Raw genomic sequence first — 21,497 nt, 5'->3', positions numbered from 1 at the left:
ACTGAGCTGGTATTTTTTTTTCTTGAGCTGAAGAACCAAGAAAAGCAATATAAAATCAGCTTGAGTGCACCCATATGTAACCCAGCTTAGGCCCTAGAAGGCTGAGCTGGGCTAGAAAAGTTCTGGATGGAGCCCTGCTGATTACTCAGCGCTCCTCCCTTGCTCTTTGGAGTATCCTGGAGAACAATGTTATCTCAAGCAGGGGAAAGGCTTTCTCATACCTTCACTAGTCTTGACATCTGACTGCTAATTCCAGTACATACATCCAGTTCAAGTATCTGAGTAGGGGAAAAAAAGTTCCTGAGAAGCTGCCTATTTTCTTCCACATCACAGAAACAACAGTAGTACCCATATATGTAGAGCAGATTTTTCCCAACTCTTGGGTCTAGCGTCAATCAACCAAACATTTAATCAATGGCTTTCACTAGCTTTAAGAGTACACACTGTATCAGTGGGAATTTTAGGTGTACTTCAGACTACATTCTTCAAAATCCTTGTATTACATTACACATCAGTGACAGGACTCCTGAGTAGACTGACATACTTCCTTCAATTTGAAAAACTAAGAATGCTTCCCATTAAGGTGATCAGGGGCTCAGGAATTTAAACAAAGCATACCTGCATGGCTAAGCACAAAGCACACAGCTCAAATAGTTCCTCTGTATAAAGCCAACACAAGCAACTGAAACAATACTTCTGCTACTTGCTCCTCATGTCAAGTCTTGCTGGGAATCACTCAGACTTAAATTACTAATTTGCTAATGATGGCAAGAACTTGGAACGTCACAACAGAGCGATGTACCCCCACTTCCAGTGGGTATGCATGGACCAAATCCCTTCTGTAGAGGCATACAGGAGCGTTCATTCTTGGGCAGGCACAGGGCAGGGAAGCCTATTGGCTTGGCCTATGTATTTTGCACAGTGTAATCCAGAAACTAAATGGCGAATGATTAAAATAACGGGGAACTTACAACAGAACAAAAACCAGTAAATAGCAGTGGCTAAGCATCCCCTGGGAAAACTTCAAGGTCATAGAATCATAGAATCGTTTAGGTTGGAAAAGACCTTTAAGACCATCAAGTTCAACTGTAGTTGGAAGTTGATAAATTGCTGTAGGATCAAGCTTTGACCCACCAGTACTTCTGGATGAAGTACTAAGGCTAAGTTAGTTAGGTGTGTTATTTATAAACTCATGAATTTGTGCATGCAGGGATTTGATTTGTTTGAAATGGGTAACTCCAGGAAGCAAGCACAAACCCAGCTGTTAAGATTCTTCAAGGTGGAACACTGCTTATTGGTTTTGCCATCTCAGTTACTACTTAAAAAAATCACAATGTGTTACTTGTCCCAAGTACCACTGCTTTCAAACTTCTCTTACCATCCAGGGAGAAATATGAAAAAAGTTATCTATTTCAGTGTGATCACAGAATAGTTTTGTATTAACAGCCTTACGTGCTGCATTATAAAAAAACCCAAACAAACAAACAAAAAACCCCACAGAAAACTCCCACAAAACACCGAAGTTATAAACCTCTAAAGCACTCAGTAGTTGTTTTACTCACTTGTGGTTTTTCCTGTAACTACTGAACAATTTAACACCAATTTCATCACCAAAACTTTTGCAAATATCCAGACTACTACTGGTTTAGTCATGTTCCCACAACATTCACATGAAGTGAAGAAAAGGCAACCAGACCAAGTAAAAAAAAAAATCATCAGGAACAAAATATTAAATGAATTTGAGAAGAAGAAAGCCAGTTTTGAACTAGCCACACTTGAAACCCAGATGTAGGAGCAGGACTTGTTCACCCTGAAGACAGTGATCATTTCCCACCTCAGGGAACCCTGCCTGCACAGGTCTCCTCACCCCCCCACCAGCCCAGCTGCCTCCTGGCTCCAGGGCTTCCTTCGACGCCTCTTGTCTTCCTCACTCTTCATCTCCCCCTTTTTTTCACGGCAGATATCACACCCCCATCTCTCTCACCCGCTCTACCAAAGGCCCCCACCACTCCAGAGCCCCTGTCCATCCCCACACCAGGGACCCACCACAGGTCCTGCCCAGAGCCAGCGCCATGCCCAGCCCCTGCCCCGCTCAGACCTAGCTGCTCTGACGGGAGCCATTTGTGCAACCAAAACAGCTTTCCCTGCTTTCTTCCTCCCATTTGAGCTTATGGGACACAACACCCATTTCCTAGCAAAAAGCAAATTGCTAAGAACCAGGACATGCAGTTAAGCAGTGGAGACCTCATGCCTGTGCATGCAAAGCTGAAGATGCCCCAAATCCTCCACTGGTGCAACACAATGCCAGCATCACGATGCCAGCAGCTCTGGGCTGCCCCACTCCTCTGGCCCCCACGAGCTGGGAAGGAGCATATTCCCATTCCCCAAACCACACAGAAGGAGATTCTTCTCACCAAAAACATCCTTAAACCCTCCTGTAAAAGGAAAGCTGAACCACTTCATGCTTCATTTAAGCAGAGACAGGCTTGGGCAGAGGGACACACCAGAGATTTACAGAGGACAGCTAACCAAGGCAGAGGAAAACTTTTCCCCCCACCCCCACTTTTTTTTTTTTAATTAAAAAGACCATTTGTTTCAAGTAAATTGCCTTAGGACTCACAGTTTTATAATTACAAATAAAATACTTTTTTTGTCAGTTTTCTCGGTTCAATAGAACTTTTTGTTGCTTAGACAGCTAAATGTCATGGGATTTTTAAGAAAGGTTAAAACTCTGTGTCACTTAACAATTAATGGTACCCAAAGAAAAACGATACAAAACCACATCCACTGACTGTTTTGCAAGGGCTACAGGCTTCAGTTAGGTCCACTGCAGCAGAAAGCCTATTCCACACGCTAGTCCAGGGCTTCAAAGCTGCTTTTTAAAGCTGCTTCAACCCACCACTTTTCAAGGATAAAAAAACAACAGCAGCAGCAACAAATTGTTTTCTAGGACTTTGAATAAAAGCAGAAAGTTGTATAAATAGCTGTCTATATTTTCAGGCTTAGTGGGGAATAAAAAAAAAAAAATCTGAGGAGAATGACATATGAGAAAGATAATGAATTAGTGCTTCTTGCATTGATTTATTCTCCTGAAGTTTTCTAATCCAGGTTCAAGATTCTGCAAGTCATATTCACCATGGCTTAATCCACTAAGTCTGAAAAACCTAAAGACCACAAAAAACTTCAATTATTTCATTAAAATATTGATCAGGGGTTTCACTGCAGTGCTGGGAAGAACGCTTCTACCACCCAACTTGGAGCAATCCAAATAACCAGCCAGACAATGGCTTAACTCATTCTCAAAGACGTTTTCCCACATGCTGCATGCAAACATTAAGCAACGGCATCACATTTTTCCCCCTAAGGACATCAGTGGCCTGAAGTGGCTTCGCAAGGAAAGTTCAGTCTTCTTGCTTTCTGAAATCCTTCCAGTCCTCCAAGATGGAATAGTTATCTCATTTGAAATGTAATCAAAATTAAGCTGACTGGGTTGTGATATATCATTCCCCATAAGGCCACTGTGAATTTAGTAATAGATAAACCTATTCAGTATCTTCAGCTGCTGTTCTCCCCTTCCCTCCATCTTTTCTAGAGCATATTTTCCCCCTTTTCTTTTAGACCATAAACCAGGAAGAGTGGCCAGAACACTGACCAGAAAGCCCAACAGCAGGAAAAAGGTGAAGAGTTACTTGTTTTGACCGAAGAATGACAAGCAGGATGAGCTGATTCCAGCATTTTACCTTAGGACATAGCCAACGCAAGGAAACAACATCAGTTACGGCACAATAAAACTCCCTGGTTACTTAATTCACCCAAAAAACCTGCTGAACTTGAAAACCAAGGCAGGTATGAGAAAGTTATTTAAGATCTGGCATCATGATTGCAGTCTAAGTGGATTCAACAGTCATCTTCAAGCACAAAGAGTTATGAAAAAGAAAAGGCACATTGTACAAAATTAACATCATTTATATAACTAGGGGTTGTTTTGCCCATCACCAAAAATTCCTCTGTATAATGTGACTTTTTATCCAAGGGAAAGACATGAAGCAGACAAAAAGAACAAAGTTTTTGTGGATTAGTATTTAAAAACTGTTTTAGCTATAGAAGCACATGACAAGAGTATCTAAGGAAATTAAAGAGAGGTTAGCCAAATTTGCTTAAGGCAACAGGAATTGATGTAATTTGCAGGTTAGTGGCATGCTAGCTGCCATTCCACAAGTGTGACTTTCAGACAGGATTCAGTCCTCTGAACTCCTGCATCTTTTTGTTCGGGAACCAGCATTTCAGCTGTTTACTTCCTAAAACACATGCCATAAATTTTTATTTTATGCAGTTACTGAGAGGATACCAAAAAGCATTGCAACATTTTAGGACAGACAAGTAATTGACTCCACAGAATGTCAGACACAAATCTTTTGCTATGATTTCACCTACCCCAGGTGCTTCAGAGCGTAAATATTTTATTACTAACAGGCCACAATATCAGCCACACAACTGCCTCTGACAGGCAAGTTTGAATTATGGTACTGCCACGATCAAAAGCTTAATTCAAGCACCTCATATTTACATCCACTTCTGCCATCCTCCTCTCTCATAAGGAATCTGGGCAGCACTTTCAATGGCACTAGAGGGTTTGAGATTGCTCACAATAGGACATGAATGACTCCTCCTTACAGGAACTGTCAAAGATAGGCACAAAGTTGCTTCCAAAAAGCTCTCTTGCAAGACCTGGCGTAGAGATGTGAACTCAAGAGGAAGCAGAGTTGTAGGACTATAGATATTTCACCTGCCCAACAGCCCAAAGCCAGTATTGATGGTCTGAAGCCATCTCTTCTCCCAGCTTCCCTTTGCAAAGCCTTTCACAGCCCAGGCACTATCATCTGCCCTTCCTACAGCCCAAGCAACACCAACACAAGATTTACCAGACCACTCTAACACAGTTCACTATCGACTTGTAAGAGTCACACTAGAGAGGTAAAAGTATTTGCCCAACCTTATCTTTCTCCTCAGGTTGCCAAGCACGGTGTTAGCCAGTGCCAGCTTTGACTTGCAGTCACATATTTAGAGCCTGAGCAAGACTATCACTTACATTTCATAGGGGTTACTAATCCAGCCACCGTTCCAGCCCTCAGTAAGCCCTGCTAGACCTGCACAACAAAGTATTTCACTTCCAGGTTTCTAGTTCACTACAAGTCTTCTAGAAAAACTGGTGTCTTTAATGACTTCACTCTACTGCATTTCCCATGGCAGAGAAAAGGTGTAGAATACCGACCCTTGTCCCCAGCCAGGCCTTGACAGGTCAGACTACTACTTAAAATCACATCAACATTTGCATGTGCAAAGGATTTAGAGATTCTGGGTCTATTTCTAGAGCCCACACCCAAGACAGCATGCACTTTGCTATACAAAAGGAGAAACATCAAGTTTTTCCTCAAGTCTTGCAATGCCTTGAGGAGGCACAGTCTCCACAGGTGAGAAAGAGCATCCTATCTACAACTGGTTTTGCTCAGGTTGCTCATTATTGTTCATTTGTCAAATGTGAAGAATGCAAATGGAACTAGGTAAAAATAATGGCATCTTTCATAGAAAATGACCAAAGGAGAAAACAGAAATCAGTTTTATACAAGATGTTGAGTAAAAAGTAACCAGAGCTAAGTTTAAAACAGAAAGAGAAACAGCATGCGTTGACTTCAAAATAAAAATGCTTATTACCAACTTCCTAGAGATGTAGAGTTCCACACAGAGAGAATGGGACAGGTTGTTTGCTTTTCAAGACTTGAGTCTCCATGCCAAAAGCAGATTTTAATGCAGTAAATCTACTTTGCCTCTGCATGGACTTGTCTTAATGTGTGTCATGCAACACTGACTTTTCACAGGTGAAATTTAAGCTAAAATAGGCTATTTTGCCACAACTGTAAATAAAAGTTAAAAGAAAGGGAAAAACCCCAACCTGTTACTTTCCTAAATTTTGAAAACCCATACCCTCAACACTGGTCTCATTTGTCACTATGAGGTTTGTGAAAGGTTGCTCAATTTTATAGCATGAGACACAGTTTTGAGCCAAGATAACTTCCAATGTTGAGGAATGTAATCTTCGGCACTTTGTGGCTAAGCAAGAAGAGAGTGTGATTTAAAAGTCTTTCAAATCCACAACGCTAGCTTGTGAGAAAGAAGTGCTGTTCAGAATATTGCCTGTGGACTACTTAAGTATTTATTTACAAAATTTCAACATTCAGCACTGAAACACAAGATAGGGACAGAAATGTAAAGATGGCACTAGATCAAAATATATCAAATACCCAAAAGCCACAAACAGAAACAGTTGTATCCTTCTCTTTTTTAACTAAAGCTATATGTAAACTCAAATGCAATTCTTGCATTATTATATTCAAGGGTAAAAACCTCCCCACTTTGAAGGCACATTGCACGTTAGAAGGACATCACAGAATCATAGAATAGTTTGGGTTGGAAGCGGTCTTTAAAGGTCATTTAGTCCAACTTCTACATCTTGTTGCATACGTGTCTAAAAATGATCTAGGTTAAAGACTGCTACTCTCACTGTTCACATAATTACATGGGGACTGTGAGGTTGGCAGCATGCTCTCAAGGTCACTTACAAAGCACATATCAAGAACATGCCACTAATCACGACCCCAATGTGAAGACATAAATACACCAAACCCAACCAGTGTCACGCAGTGCGTGCTGGAACAGCTTGGCCTGTGCATCTACTGAAAAGCCTTCCTAACGAAACTTTTAAAAGAAACATTCAAAAATAAGAGTGAAAATAATTTCGAAAGGACCATTTATTTTAACAAACCACTGGGCAACACACTGGCTACAGTACAAAGGACACTTGTTCTGGAACAGTCCTGTTTTGAGGCTATCCACTTTACAACAAAGACACCGTGCCACAAGCAGAAGTTAGTAAGAGAATGAAGATTTTGTTAATTCACAACAGTTTTACGCTGCTAACATGCCCTGAGCTTCTACATGTCACAGTTAATAAAGAATTAGAAAGACTTAGCTGGGCTCTTTACCACTTTGCCTACAGCCGATGACGTCTCATGTCAGCCCCAATATGGAAGGCTTGAATAAGCAGAAGAATAAAGCAGTCTAGATACATCCATTTTATTCACACTACTAATATGATCATTAGACACAGCCTAAAATAATAATAAATCGCTGACTTCATTTAAGTGAAGGGAAGGCAAGCTGGCTTACCACCGAACTCCTTGATTTTTATCCTTCTGCTCAACGAGCTGTGATGTTATTTATGACTGTATTAAAACCTACTGAGTTATAATAAAACAGTTTCAGTACCTCAGAGTGCTTGATCATCATGTTCGCTAATGTAAGATAATCCAAGTCACCTTCATGCAAACTCAACTGGCTATGATCTGAAGCATTCTGCTAAATACCAGAATTAGGATTTTCTGGGGGATTTTGGCAAGCTACAAAGGTGGGTACACACCTTGTACTGGGTGGCAAGTCACCACTCTGGAGGAGTATTAACCCAGGGGGCCAAACTGATGCCATGGAGCATCAAAACTGAAAGTCAGCGCTGTCAAGGTTACTTTTGAACGGGGGTGGCTCTTCCTAGGCAGTAGAGTGCTAATGTCAGACACTTCCATTAGGCTGCATTACATCTTTTACTTCCTGACATCTCACTCACAAAGTAGGTGCTACAGCAGACATCACAGTAGCCACAAGAGATTAAAGGTAACATCAGTAAGAAATTAAGTATGTTTATTCTACTCTAATTTTAAACCCAGAAACCACAATAGAACTCATCGGTTTAGTTATTTCTTAGCTAAAGGAATGGTGCCATAATACTTCTGGAACACAAAGACATATTTAAGGCAAACAACCATTAGGTTGCATGACCTCACCTCTACACCCCATGATCTTATTCCCGCAACAGTCAGACAGTAGCTATCGTCTGGCTCCCAGAAAAAACGAGACTAGCATTGGCTCATTTCTTAAACAAGGATGCCAACATTTCAGTCCTTTCAAGATCTCAGGCCTTACATACATAGAGACATAGCATCACGATCTATTTTATACTTAAAAAAACAACATCCAGCCACTCAGCCATTTTTGTAACCTTCCCCACACCTGCCTCTCCATGTCTTCCAGAGATGAGCTGTTGAAAACCCTTCTACTCATGTTATTTCACATATGGTAGGCAAATAATTAGTTACACTGTGAAATGAGAAGCTCCTCTCCACATAAATGACCCTTGATCAAGCCAGAGGATGGGGCGCTTGCAGGACCATCACCTCAACCAGTCAAACTTTTTGACAAAAACCGAGTTAGCTGTCAGTAGCCCTCTTTATATTGCAGTTGTAACAAAAAACTGCAGTCATGATCATTACTTCAACAGATACTGCACAAGCATGTTCCTTATCACAAAAACTTAAGGACTGTGAAAAATAGGTTATATAAAAAGATAGTCTAAACTTCTGCTGTGATGCTCTTCCAGCATATACACATACCCTGGCACAGCAGCATTTTCAGCATGTGAGCACATATAAGACCTCCAGCCTGCAAAAGACTACAAGCCCTTGGATTCTCTGCTGCATGGAGTCCTACAAAGGTTGGGGTTAGGGCTCTTTCTGCAGGACTGAAATCACATTTTGTTACATGATACCAGACAAATTCCACCTTCCCAAACAGCTTACAGAAAACTCTTTTCAAGGGTTTCATCTGAACTTCAAAAAAGCACAAGCCAACAACTCACCAGGAGAGGCACATTCACAAAACACAAAGAAGAGTGTGTGTTATCATTCCAGCTCTCCAAAGGTTAGTTGCAAATATGAAACACCAAGAAACTCAGAAGTAATAGTTTTGTCAGAAGATCAAAACATCTTTTGAGAAAGAAATTCAGGGCCTCCAGGCTTGGTCTCAGAAGAATCCTATTTTAAACCGCACTTGACCCACACTAACGTAACCCTTCAAATGCTATTACAAGAACAGAACTATGTTCACAAGAGGAAACAGACATAGTATCTTCTACTAAAGCCATATTTATTTATGTAAAAAATCATGCATCTCCTTTTAACACTGAAAAAAATACAAACAATGTGACATGTATTTTATAATACACCTCTCATCACTGACTGATAACATACACAAAGTTTTAGCTACCCAAGAAATAGTACGGAAACATAACACAATTCAGGGTAACCAGATGCTAGAGTTAGAAGGATGTAATTAGAGATTAGATGTGGATTAACTAGATCCTAACTCAGTCTTCCCCATCTTCCTCACCCTTTCTTAAACTTCAAGTATAAACCCATTTTAGCATGTCACTACTTCACAGGATGGAATAAATATTTTTAGATATCTTAATGCTTCAAAAATGCAAATAAACTCACACTTAGCAGTTTATTTTAAATGAAAAAAAGTTTGAACAGAGGAAAAGTAGAAGTTTGGGGAGTTTTTAACATCTGCTAGGAGCCAGAGGAGATACCAGTACATGCACGACAGCAAACAGCTGGGTTTTGACAATGGCAGCTAGAGTTGCCGCTGGTCCCAAGGACACCACAGCTAGCTGTGCATCCTCAAGCAGCGCAGTGCGAGATGTGGGACCCTGCAGGGGAATGGTTCAGAGCACTACATGCATTTCAAGTCATTGATGTCAGACCAGCTCTAGTTTGCTCTTACAGGCTGAACTTCCAGTAGTGGCTGGAGAACATGAGGCCTTCTCGTTTCATTTCCTCTGACAAGAATCTAATTAGTACTCATCAACAGCACTGGGCAAAAATAAGCTAACATGTAGTAAGTGGGGGCAACTGGGAATTTACTTCAAAAGCATATTGCTTGCTCCACGCTAAAGGCAGAGCTGACCTGAGAAGGTGCCAGTATGGATGTCCAGCTGCTTGTTCTTGCCCTACCACATCAGCTCACTGCTTTTAGCCCTCAGTTATGCAGGTACAGCTGCCTGCAGGGCTACACCGATCCACGCAATCAAAACCACTAAGCTGATTAAAAGAAAAAAGTCACTTTTCCAAAAACAGGTCTTTTTTTAAATCCCAAACTGCCTCTGTAGTCCCACATAATTTTTAGTGTGGCCCCACAAATGCACATACTGGTGCAACCACGCGAGCAGCAACTACCAGGGCTGCAAGGGACATCATCAGCCACCTTTGCTTCCAGAGTCAATGTATCATGGAACCACACCAAAAAAAAAAAAAAAAAAAAAGGCACAAATAGGGAATTGATTGAGTAACAGACAAAGCTGCTTCTGCTTTACCCCATCTGGTGGCCTATTGCTTATATACAGCTGGTAGCAATAGCTATTTAGGCATGTTATCTGGAATTGCACGGCTACTAGAGAAGAAAATGCATAGTTGAATTAACTGTGTTCCTCTAATAGTTATCTGTTGTTACTCTCTGGGTCCCGTGGCAGTCAGCACATTCCTCACTCCGCATCCAAAGAGGAGCGTCTAGACACTGTGTGCTCAGATCACACAGAGCCATCAAGATCCAACTCTGTTCTCACAGCCTGCCACTCTTAACCAAAGCAGATAAATGGAATTAACAAATTTTCTTGGAGAAGGTGCAAGTTCAGAGAGAAGGGTTTTCTAAGGATAAGTCCTGGGAAGAGGCAGGAGCCCTGGCTGGAAGCTTTTCCCTCATTACTTACATTAAACACCGCAGGGACAGGCAGAAGGCAATTCTGAACAGTGAGCCATGTAGGAAGCAGCACTTTGCCTAGAGCAGCCACTTATTGAATAGGCAGCACTCTAGAGCAGAAGGCACCACTTTTCTTCCTTCAAAAAGCCAATGTACATTAGAAAAGGATAAACTCCTTTGAAAAGCCACAGTAGCATGATTAAATACTATTCTTCCTTTTACACAGCAAATCATACAAGGCTGAACCCTTAAGGAATATATGAACTTTCATGTGAATGGAGCACATTAACTGCCACGCAATGAATGGTGCCTGTGGTCCACAATTCATTTCCTTTTGGAAACCAGAGAGGATAGAAAGCTTACAATTGCTACACACAAGTGCTGACTCATTCAAAGTCATTTTACTCCTTCCCTCAACAAACTGTTCCTTTGAGATCCAGGCTGGTGGGAGACAGGAAACAGAACTGTAAAATAGTCAAATTAACAGTACAGGAAAACAGTATTAGACTGCTCAAAGACCGACTTTTCAATCAATAAGTTATGATACTATAGATGACTGGTGTATTTTTTTTAGAGAGAAGTCTCACTTCTCAGAATTTTCTGTTTAACAAGACAAGAATTAACATTAAAGCACTGTTTAACAAGGCAGGAATTCACTGTAAAGCAGTTCCTGAAATGCTAACATCACTTCAACAGAACAGCCCTACTTCACATGAGGCTGTAGCAGCACTAAAACTATCTCTGCCCCCACAGCAAAAACAAGCTGTCTCACCAAAAGCAGGTTTATTGGTACAGCTGCTACAAGGACAGTGATGCTGATTAAGGGCAATGGCTCTCTGGATCCCTGATATGGGTAAACTGGAATAAGTCTTTCCTGAGAATACCACACTCTGTAGACAGGACTCCCAAAATCCAGAAGAAAAAAATCCCACCCACCTAAAGAAGAAACACAAGCACAGCCTTAGGTAGTGAGTAGCAATCTTAAAGACAAGGTTTAATGTGCTGCCTATAGGTACTTGTCAGGATATTTATAAAGATCTGGGGTAGGCAGATAGGCTGTTTTCTACACCTCAGTCTTGAAATAGGTTCCTTTCAAAGATGGGATATTTTTTTTTTTTTTTAAGAATTTCCATTAGTTGCCTGTTTATATCTTCCTCTGAAAAGAACAGAAAGTTTTAATTCATAGCCAACCATTAAGTCCATAAACTGAATTTTGATGGTTTCAACCAGGAATTTCCTAGTGATTTTTAGGAAGCCTGAAATACAAGTTTTGATTCACCCCCCTGACATACAAACTTCCTCTTGAATTCATAAATTTTTTTTGATTCTAAGTCAGAATAACTTCTGGTTCAAAACCACTACCAGCATATTTTAATATAACAGTTTACTGTCAAGGCCTTTCATTGTAACTGGGAAAGAAAAAGAAACGTCAGTGCTAGAGAGGGAAAAATGCTCTAAAACTCACTTAGGATTTTCTGGAGCTTGCAGCAATGAACCCTTCGGCCCAGACCTCTTAAAAACACTTGGGTGCCTGACTGCTGCTGAAACTCCAAGCTCAGCTGCAGCAACAGCTCCTAACACCACTGTACTTTCAGGAGCCATAGCACTCATGGCCTGTGATGCTTTTTGGCAAGTGGATCTGCCACTCTCCATGCCCAAGAGGAAAGGATAGATAGATAAATACAAGGAGTACACTGCTCCAAGACAGAAAAACAGCTCTTTAAAACACTGGTTTCTTTAAACACCCAAGATGCATTCCTGCTGATGTCAATGTGTTCATTTGGAGATACGACACCGATTCCAGCCAAGTTGGTAACAAAAACGCTGTTGTCAGAAGCCAGGGCTTCAAGTAGGTGGGTTGCCTGAAAACAGGTAATGGCTTCCAGGTTGTGTAAGCCACATTAATTTAGAAATATAGTAATATTTACTACTTTTTTTCCAGAAAGCTGTCACATACCTCTTCAAATGGTTTTTCTTTCACTAGCTCACATCATCTACAAAAATCAGGATTTGTAGCATAAAGGAGGAAGAGGGCTATAATTTAACAGAATACAGTTGTGTCTTACATAGCTTTGAGGATCGGGAATGTTCAGTGGGAAACATGCTCCAGTTTTATCGCTTAAGCTTTTTTAGTACTCTAGTCTTACTTGCTAAGCAGGTTTATTACTTCTACTGGATGCCAGTAGAGGGTTTATTTAAAAGCAGCAGCCTGTCTTTCACAGACTTTCTAGCAGTAATTGGTTTTCACATGTAATAACTATTACTACAGCATTTAACTGGTTAATGGCTTAAAGATACCTCTGGGACATTAGTTGGTGAAAATAAAATACAGTAATACAAGCAAACAAGACAATTAGAATAATGTGTCAAACCAGTTTTGAACACCTGAGCCTTCATCAGATAAAGGAATAGTCTAGAAAAACGACTTCCCTAGCAGCTTAGAGCTTTCCCATGAAAACACACACTCTTGGAAACCCTAATGCCATCTGCTGAGAGATTATGAAAGTGCAACCCAATGAATGACATATCTGAATGTGTTCTCAGTGCTTCCAAGCATTTCATGTACTATTTCAATTACTGTAATATTGACATTGAAATGCATACTGCTCATGATCAAGTTCAAAAGGAAAAAAATATCTGCTTGAATTGTATAAGTTACCCAAGAATTTTCAAAGAACTAGCTGGAACTTCAAGTATTGATCTTCAGCAAGTCAAGGACACTAAGTCACAGAGGTCCATAACAAAATATTGTTCCAGTATGTTAAAAAGATGAGAATATGATGTGGGAAGCCCGAACTATTAATTCGGCATGGACAATCTAACTTTGCAAAAACACTGGTATTAAATAGAGTTGTGTTTGTTGTTTTTTTGTTTTTGTTATTGGGGTTTTTTGTTTGTTTGTTTGGGGGGGCTGGGGTGGGTTTTTTTTTTTAAAGATACTGGATTTTCTGCTCCACATCATTGCAAGCTAGAAAAAACATACCTAGCTCTAAGTCAACTTAAACTATCAAAGTTCATTAACAAGTCTCAAAATAATAAACAAGTGGGTAACTGGCATCCAGTGGACATGCTTCTAGTCACAACTTGCAGGGTTGAGCTGTTACCCCAATATCCCAGTGCTCTCTCTGCAGACAGCAAGTTATTGTAGTAGTTGGTAACAAAAGAATTGCTGAGAACTAAAGGCTGGCAGAGTAATAATTCCACAAGGCCAGGTTTTGGGTCTTTTTTTTTATTTTTAATTTACCATCTGCCAAACATACAAAAGTAGACACTCAGTTCTGCTGGGTCACACCAGCAAGTAACAAAGACAAGCTCCCCCAGACTAAGTACTATCCCAGGGGATACAAAGGGGATGTATGGAAGACAAGCGAAGAGGATGTTTTTTCTTATTTGCACTGAAACACTGTATCCAATTCTGCCCCAGACACTACTGATGAGCTGGGAGAAGTTCAGAAAAATTCTAAGGGTTTCAAGATCTGGCAAGCCTACCACAAGCGTAAGGTTAGCACAGCCTGCTTTTCCTCTAGCCCACAACAGTTTCAGCAGTGTTGCAATCCGAGTCTGACATAAATTATTAAAGGAAGATTTACAGTAATAGTAACTTAATTCTTTTAAGTCAGACAGACAGACCTAACCAGATCCACTGGCCAGCAGCTGTTGATTTAACAAATTCAAAGTGGAGACTGCCATACAGAGATATTCTCCCAGAAAAGTGAAAAGAAGGGTATTGATCCAGTTCTAGCCTGATCCTCTCATTTGACTAATGCTATTCCTACCTATAATGAAAAAGAAAGAACGCTGCACGAATATTCTCCTAAGCAAATACAAACCAGATGAGTTCTGTCCTCAATTCAGAGAAAATTTCCACTACAAGCACTGAAGAGACGCATTACTAAAATGAATCACTTTGCTCAAAGAAGAAGACATGAAGTTGGCACATATTTCTGAGAGATAAATGGTTAAAGCAGTTACCCATTTCCTCAACTGGACAAGTACTACTATTGTAAAGTCCATATTCAGCTGAATTCCATCAGGCCATGCTTTCTTAACACAATCCGACATGTACCTCTTCAAGATCTTGGATTTTTTTTCCTCCTCTCTGCCTCTCAGTAGTAGACACTAGAAAAAAAATACACCCAAAAAGCCAAATGGTAATCCAAACACAAGCTAATATTTAATTATCAAGTTGGGGAGACTGATGACAGGACTGAATAATTCATTGTTTTAAAAAAAAACCAAAACACACTTGCCAGGTCCTTTACAGACAACACAATACTGTTTTTTGTTTCAAGTTCATAACTTGGCTCTTAAAGTAGTTGATAATGAACCAGCAGGCATTATTTTAAATCAACCAGTTTTATTAAATGAGCCAGAAAGGAAAGAGGCAGGGCTAATTACCAACATTCCTTGATGAATTACCTAGCGGTGTGTGGTAAATCTTCGGGCGTCTTTGTCTTTATCCCCAAATTTATCCCTTACTTATTTCTCAAGAGGTTAAAGGACATGGGGCTAATTAAGGAACCAATCCAATGACAGACAGAATCATTCAAGGTAAGGCTGGTTTTTACTCTTTCAAGCTTTTGCATCTCTGCCTGGTACTTCTTAATCTAATTTTTTTAAAGAAGAAAAAAATATTACTGCTGGGGAGGGGGAGGAAAAGTGCTAATCTTGTCACGGTCAGGCAGGTTGAAATTGCCATGCAGTGCTGGGCAAAATGCTACATATTTGTAATTTAGCCAATAAGAAATTCCTTAAGCCTCTCTTGAATGGCAGGAATGTCTCCAGCTTGTCACTTTGAATTCACTCACTACACAGGTTCAGCGTCTCAGAGAATAATTCTGCCAAACTAGCTGAAGAACTGCAATATTTGCGAGTACACATAATACGTAAAGATTACTTTAAGCAGATCTGAATTTTCACATTTAAAATTTAATGTCTATCAAGGGTGTCAACGGAGACCTCCCTAGACCTCCACCCAACTCCCCCAGTCTCCAGCGCTGCGTGTGGCTCCAGGCATTATTTTCTGCCAAATTAAGCTGTGGAAGCAACAAGCACAACTACAGTGATCAGCACTGACTCTCTTCATACTTCTTTGGCTCAACCAGGAAAGTGGAATAAGGTGCTTTTTAAATTAACATTGACTGAAAAAGGACTAAATACAAGCTGTTAAATCTGCTAGCTGGTGGGATGCAGAGCCTCATCGATGTTTTTAATACCCAGAACTATGGGCACCTACAAATCTTTGGGAAGATTAACTCATCTTCTGCAGCTCTGAAACAGCTACTGACACGTGATGAACCACTATTTTCCCAAGGTCTGGTAACTCAGCCATCAGATAATATGGCTAGACCATGAAGGAAAAGAAGAGTGCTTAGAAACTGTAAAAGAACAAACTTAGCAAGCTCTCTTTAACTTCATGGATGTTGTCACACCAGCAGGAAGACAGCAAATCCTCAAGACCACCAACTAGGGTATAAACCAGCAATCAGAGCTTGGACTTCCAGATGCTTGTATCATTTAGTGTGAATATATCTTTATTTCCTCCATGTCAAAAATGTTATTTCAAACTACCAGGTAACTACTGTGAACTTGCAGGGCAAGAGCTCTATGATAAGGAGCAGTTTCTCAGCTACCTTTACCCTCTGGTCTGTTACCTGTGCACCCTGCTCACAGCACCATTTGCCCAGGAACTACTCTAGCCCCACAGCAGCACAATTCAGCAGCAGCACTGTTTGTCCCACAACTCTGGGAGCTGTATTTTGTGTCACAGAGACCACAGCTGAAGATCCAAGATCAGACATCTCCATCAGCAATAGCATTTCTCTCAAGAGCTAGGCAACAGATGTATTGTCATCCATAGGAAAAGGACATTTGGGACAAAGGGTTAAAGTAGTGTTTTGCACTAGCAGCCAAGCAGTCAGATACTTGTACACCAAAGCATGTTGCCCCCTTGAATTCCATGCATTTTTAACGTCTAATAACCCAGGTGTTAAGCAAGAGTTTACATTTTACCTCTATTAATAACCACAGACATCTAGCACCAGTGTTTGTTTTGAAATAGCTTTCAACCCACTAAGTAAGCAAAAGAGTTAAGGCCTGAAAGATACTTTTACTTACATGAAGGCTTAGGAGACAAGGCAGGCTTTAGTGGTTCTGTAGCTAAATGCAAGTTTTTCTTTATGAAGAATTTGCTGTAGGCTTAAGCTATGTATACCAGAGTCACAGAGTTTAAGTAACCTCAGTTTAAATCTTCTATCTGTAGTTCACCAAGACTCAGTCTGGCAAATCACTTGTTTGTAAGTTCTCGATTGCAAATACACGCCATGCTTACATAACGTACCGACACACACCACTATCTACCATTGTCGGGTTAGATTAAATTAACTTTTAATCAGATAAGCATGTCCACAAACACACATTTGCTGTAGCAGATGCTACCACGCATTTATCTTGACATCCCATTGTTCCTGTTCTTCAGAACCATGAGATAAGTCCCCTATACAATGAAGTTTTATGGTTAATTATTACACCAAGAACACTATTGCTAACTGCACAGCCTTCCCTGCTAGGCAGGACTGCATTACCACCACAGGTCACTCTGTAATAAGCACACTGGAAAAGAACTAGGAGGAGGTATTTTTTGATACATGTCCATAGTCATTAACATCACTCAGAAGGCATGCTTGGCATTTCAAAAATGAAGAAATACAGGGTATCTGATGCAAAGAGCTTATCGTGGTGGCGCATTTAAAATCTGAATGAACAATGACACAAAGGTGAAGGCAGGAGGCCAGCCTGGTCGCCTGCACCCTTCCAAGCAGCGCAGCTGCAGCTGCAGTCCTGTCAACTCGGAAAAAATTGCTGTAAAGATGAGCATGAACTACAGCAATGGGACGGCATTAAGGAAGAGATGTACGGACCTGCTCTGGTATCAGTGGTGATCAGCCCACAGTACTGCCATGAGATGGGCAAAAGCTCTTGGAATAACAACGCAAGAGCGGAAACCCAGTAAACAGTATCTGGTTCTGGGCTTTGAAAAGAAGAGGTTTCAGCTTGTTTAGGACCCCAGGTGAAAGAAGAAACGCCACAATGGCAAGACGTAGCAGTAAAGAGCTGTAATTCTAGCATCAAAAGAGCAGTTAACATCTACCATGAAGACACCAATGCAGGCAGTGTGGCAGGGGGAATCTTAAGTGGGGTCCTTGGTGGCAGATAAATTTTTAAATATCCAGCATATTATAAACATTACTGTATACAGATACGCTATTCAGAGTCTGTTAATAACAAATGTTTAATATGTTTTTGTAGCCTATATTTCCATACATATGTTTTTATATACGTCACATTTTGGGGTGAACTACCCCGTTAGCAAGGGCAGGCGCTATGTGGGAGCACAGATTCTACGGCCAGAGAGGAGAGATCTCAAGCTGCAAATCACCAAAGCAGGACCCGCCTTGTCCAGATCCCCTGGAGCAAGAGAACTGTTTGCTCACTCTCCAGAAACAAGAATGAAAGGGATGTTCACATCCTGAAAGGGACCTGTTATATCATCTGCTGGTCAGGAGACCTGCTTTTATCTTATTACCCGCAAAGCATTTATACAGTGTCCAAACCACATCTGCACCACTGCAGGAACACGGCAGTTCATGCAGCAAACACCCACTGCAGGTTCTCACCCCAGCCCTCCAGGCTGTACTTTGCAGCAGTATCTGATGCGGCGCTCCCATCCCAGTGTGTGCCAAATGGAAGTTACATTCTCATATCCCCAATGGCAGCAAAGAGGGAGGAAGAGAGACATCAGAAGCCCTGCAGATTTCTTGTTGTGCTATTCATTTGGTGTGAAAACACTCGGAAGGAAGGGGAGGTAAACCAACCGCATCCTCAGGAGCATTAACAAGCAGCAGCAGGGACAGGCTGGGACAGGGACCACACCATTTCACAACAACACATCCAGTTTAGGCTTCCATCCTTGTGCCATGGCCTGGTGCATCACATCAAAAACACGACAGCACAAGTGCCACGTCATGCACCAACAAATAACATGGGGGGACACCGGGAAGAAGTGTTCACCCTCAGTTTTCTACCTTCCATCTGTTTAGTGAGACATGCAGAGGGTTGGATGTCAGCTGCCCAGCAGTAATATTTTCAATTCTGTAAGAACTGGTGATGTTTTCAAAGGAACCGATTTGCAATTCTGTGGGTCAAAGCTGGCCCTGAGTCTCCTATCCTGACTCCTGAGGATGCTCCAGGATCTCCTCCCATGGAGCACATAAGCCTGCTCACACCAGGCACAGTTTCTGCAGTGCCACATTGTGTTTTGGGCAGGCTGGTCCAAAGTACTTAGGGGACTGTGTTATGCTTGTTCTGAACAGTCAACTTTATCCAGAAATCAGGCAAAACATACAAACCATGCAGAGTAGCTACAACGCAATTTTTGTAATGTGTTTCAGTGAGCAAACAGATGAGTCCTCTCTCCTCCCCCAGCCCACTTCTCTGAATTTCTGCAGTAAGTTTATTTTCTGGACCAGTACAAATTCTGTAAATAAAACTACTTTGAGGTAAGTGCACTTAAAAAAAAAAAAAAAAAAAAAGAAAATAGAACAATCTTCATAGAACAATCTTCAAAGGCAAGCCTTAAATCAGCATCTCAGGTCTGACTACTTCTATCAGCAGAACTTCTCAAAGACTAACCCAAAATACAAGCAGAGGATCTTGCAAGCTGTGCTTAGGAAAATAAGGCGTGATGGCTGGTACTTTCAGCCTTTAGACCAATTCCTTGCTTTTCTCCCCTGGATCTTTTATAAGTTTGAGATGAAGGAAAACTCTTAACGGTCTGTGTCTCTTAAAAGCATGTAAAGGGTGGTGAGCCTCAAGTACTGCTATAGTGCAGCTTTGGTGAAGATGCCAGAAGGACATTACATAGAACTCTGGTCATACAAGCCAGTATTTCTATCTGCTGAACAAAAAAATGCTAAAATCAGCTGTCTGGACTGACATGTAAGACTAAACTATCCTACAGAGGCTAGGGGATCGCTGCCTGTCAGAAAGGCAGGGGGTTGCCCTGCTGCTGCCAGGAGCTTGGCAGGTGGGAGATCACTCACTTTAAAAGAATCCTGCAAGTTGCTTAGTAGGAAAGGAGACTGGGAGAAGGCAAGGAGGGGAGGGGAGGAGGCACTAAAGACACGAAAAGCAGAACTCAGCAACTCTATCACATCAACAGGAGATGCTCCCTAAATAACTGTCAACAGACAGCTGCTAGGACCACTGGAAAAAAGCTAATTCTGTGTTATCAAGCAGGAAGACAGTACAGATGAAGTCCGAGACAGCTATGGGGAAGCTGATTAACAGACCAGCCTCACTACAAACCAAGAGCACATTCTCTTGATTTCTAATAGCCAAGGATTTCAGCACGTTTAACAAATGTAATTCCACAAGGTATGGGATTAATAGCAGTAATATTTTGCAACTGGATGACTGAGGAGCAGAAGGACTAACCAATCATCAGGCCTCAGTGACTGCAGGCAGGAACCTGATGCACGACCTCCTCAAGTCCTGGACTAACCCTGCTTACAGAAATGCAGCAACCAGTTCCCAGAGATCAGCTCTGGAATACTAAAGTTGTTACCAGCAGCGGCACTTCTGCTCCAACAGGTAAGGACTCCCACCAGACAAGAGAATTAATTGCAATCAACAACAACAAAAAGAACAGCTTCTTAATATCAATTAAGTATACAAAACTAAAATACACCTCTATGGAAGAAGCTACTCCATAAAACAACCTACTGAAGACATCGTAAGATGTCTTTGCAAAGAAGTTAACTCTCTTAAATAAAAATATAAACTTACTTTGTACCTCAGAAATGGATCTTGATCCAACATTGATAGGGCTTGGAACTACTCTCAAGGATCAACATTTTAAGTTATATACTCTTATTTCCAAGGCAGAGCAAGAAGTTGAATTGCAAGAGAAGAAACTCTTGTGACATCTCTCTGTAGTGTTAGTCATCAAACACCAACAGGAGACAGATGAGAAGGTGCTTAAAGATAAACCAGCCTTTACATCTGTGAAGCTAACATCAGCTGTGCAGGAGGATAATCAAGAGCCATAACAAATCTTCCTTTTGCTATTAGACTCGAAGGGATACTGTTTCTAATGCATTAGACCTACTCCTAGTCCATCTCTTAATTAGGCTGCACAAAGCAACACAAAATTGGAATTCCAACAGGTCATTTCCTACCTTGCCAAGCTACATTACTTGGCAGAGAAGTGATGCAGTAAGAAGTCATTACTCAAGAAAATGAAATCCTATTTATTCATATGGCCTTGAGCATACACATCATGTAATTTGGAGATTCCTGTGCAATGTGACATAGATTCGTATGTATTTCTCTCTCTTTCTGTATTGTTTCCACATGAACATCTTGGAAAAAAATGTAAATCCAAGCTCATTAACACCTCTGGCTCCTTTTTAAACTAGTCATTCCAAACTACCCCAGACATGGAAGTACTATTCTCCTTCTCACATGGTGAGATATGGGAGAAAGGGCAAGTCACACAATGTAATTAAAAACACAAAATGTTGATAAATTCAACAGGCTTGGAGTGGGGGTTTTCTGGTGCTAAATTCTAAAACAAACAAAACAACAAAAAAAAACCTACTACATTTGGTCTTCTTTGTTTGTGAAGTAATATTCAAAAAGATCTCTTTTAAAGAAAGTTGCCTTGCAGATTAACATTTCTGAAAGTGTAAAAATCCCCTTTTTGTCTATCTCATTCTTTAAGGTCACTAAATCCAGATCATCTGGATAATAAAGTTACCAACTTAGTTCCCTATTTATCTAATTAAAACTTCTGT

General features: G+C 40.9%; 1 protein-coding gene across 12 annotated transcripts in view; it reads right to left on the bottom strand.

The window, feature by feature from the left end:
- The window catches only part of MITF (melanocyte inducing transcription factor), a 111,359-nt gene that overhangs the window by 27,094 nt on the left and 62,768 nt on the right, over positions 1 to 21,497 (bottom strand). The window lies entirely within an intron of this gene.

This window comes from Strix uralensis, chromosome 10 (genome assembly GCF_047716275.1).
Source record: "Strix uralensis isolate ZFMK-TIS-50842 chromosome 10, bStrUra1, whole genome shotgun sequence".
Taxonomy (NCBI): Eukaryota; Metazoa; Chordata; class Aves; order Strigiformes; family Strigidae; genus Strix; species Strix uralensis.
Note: the sequence above shows the minus strand (reverse complement) of the source record. Positions and strands in the feature narration are given on the sequence as shown.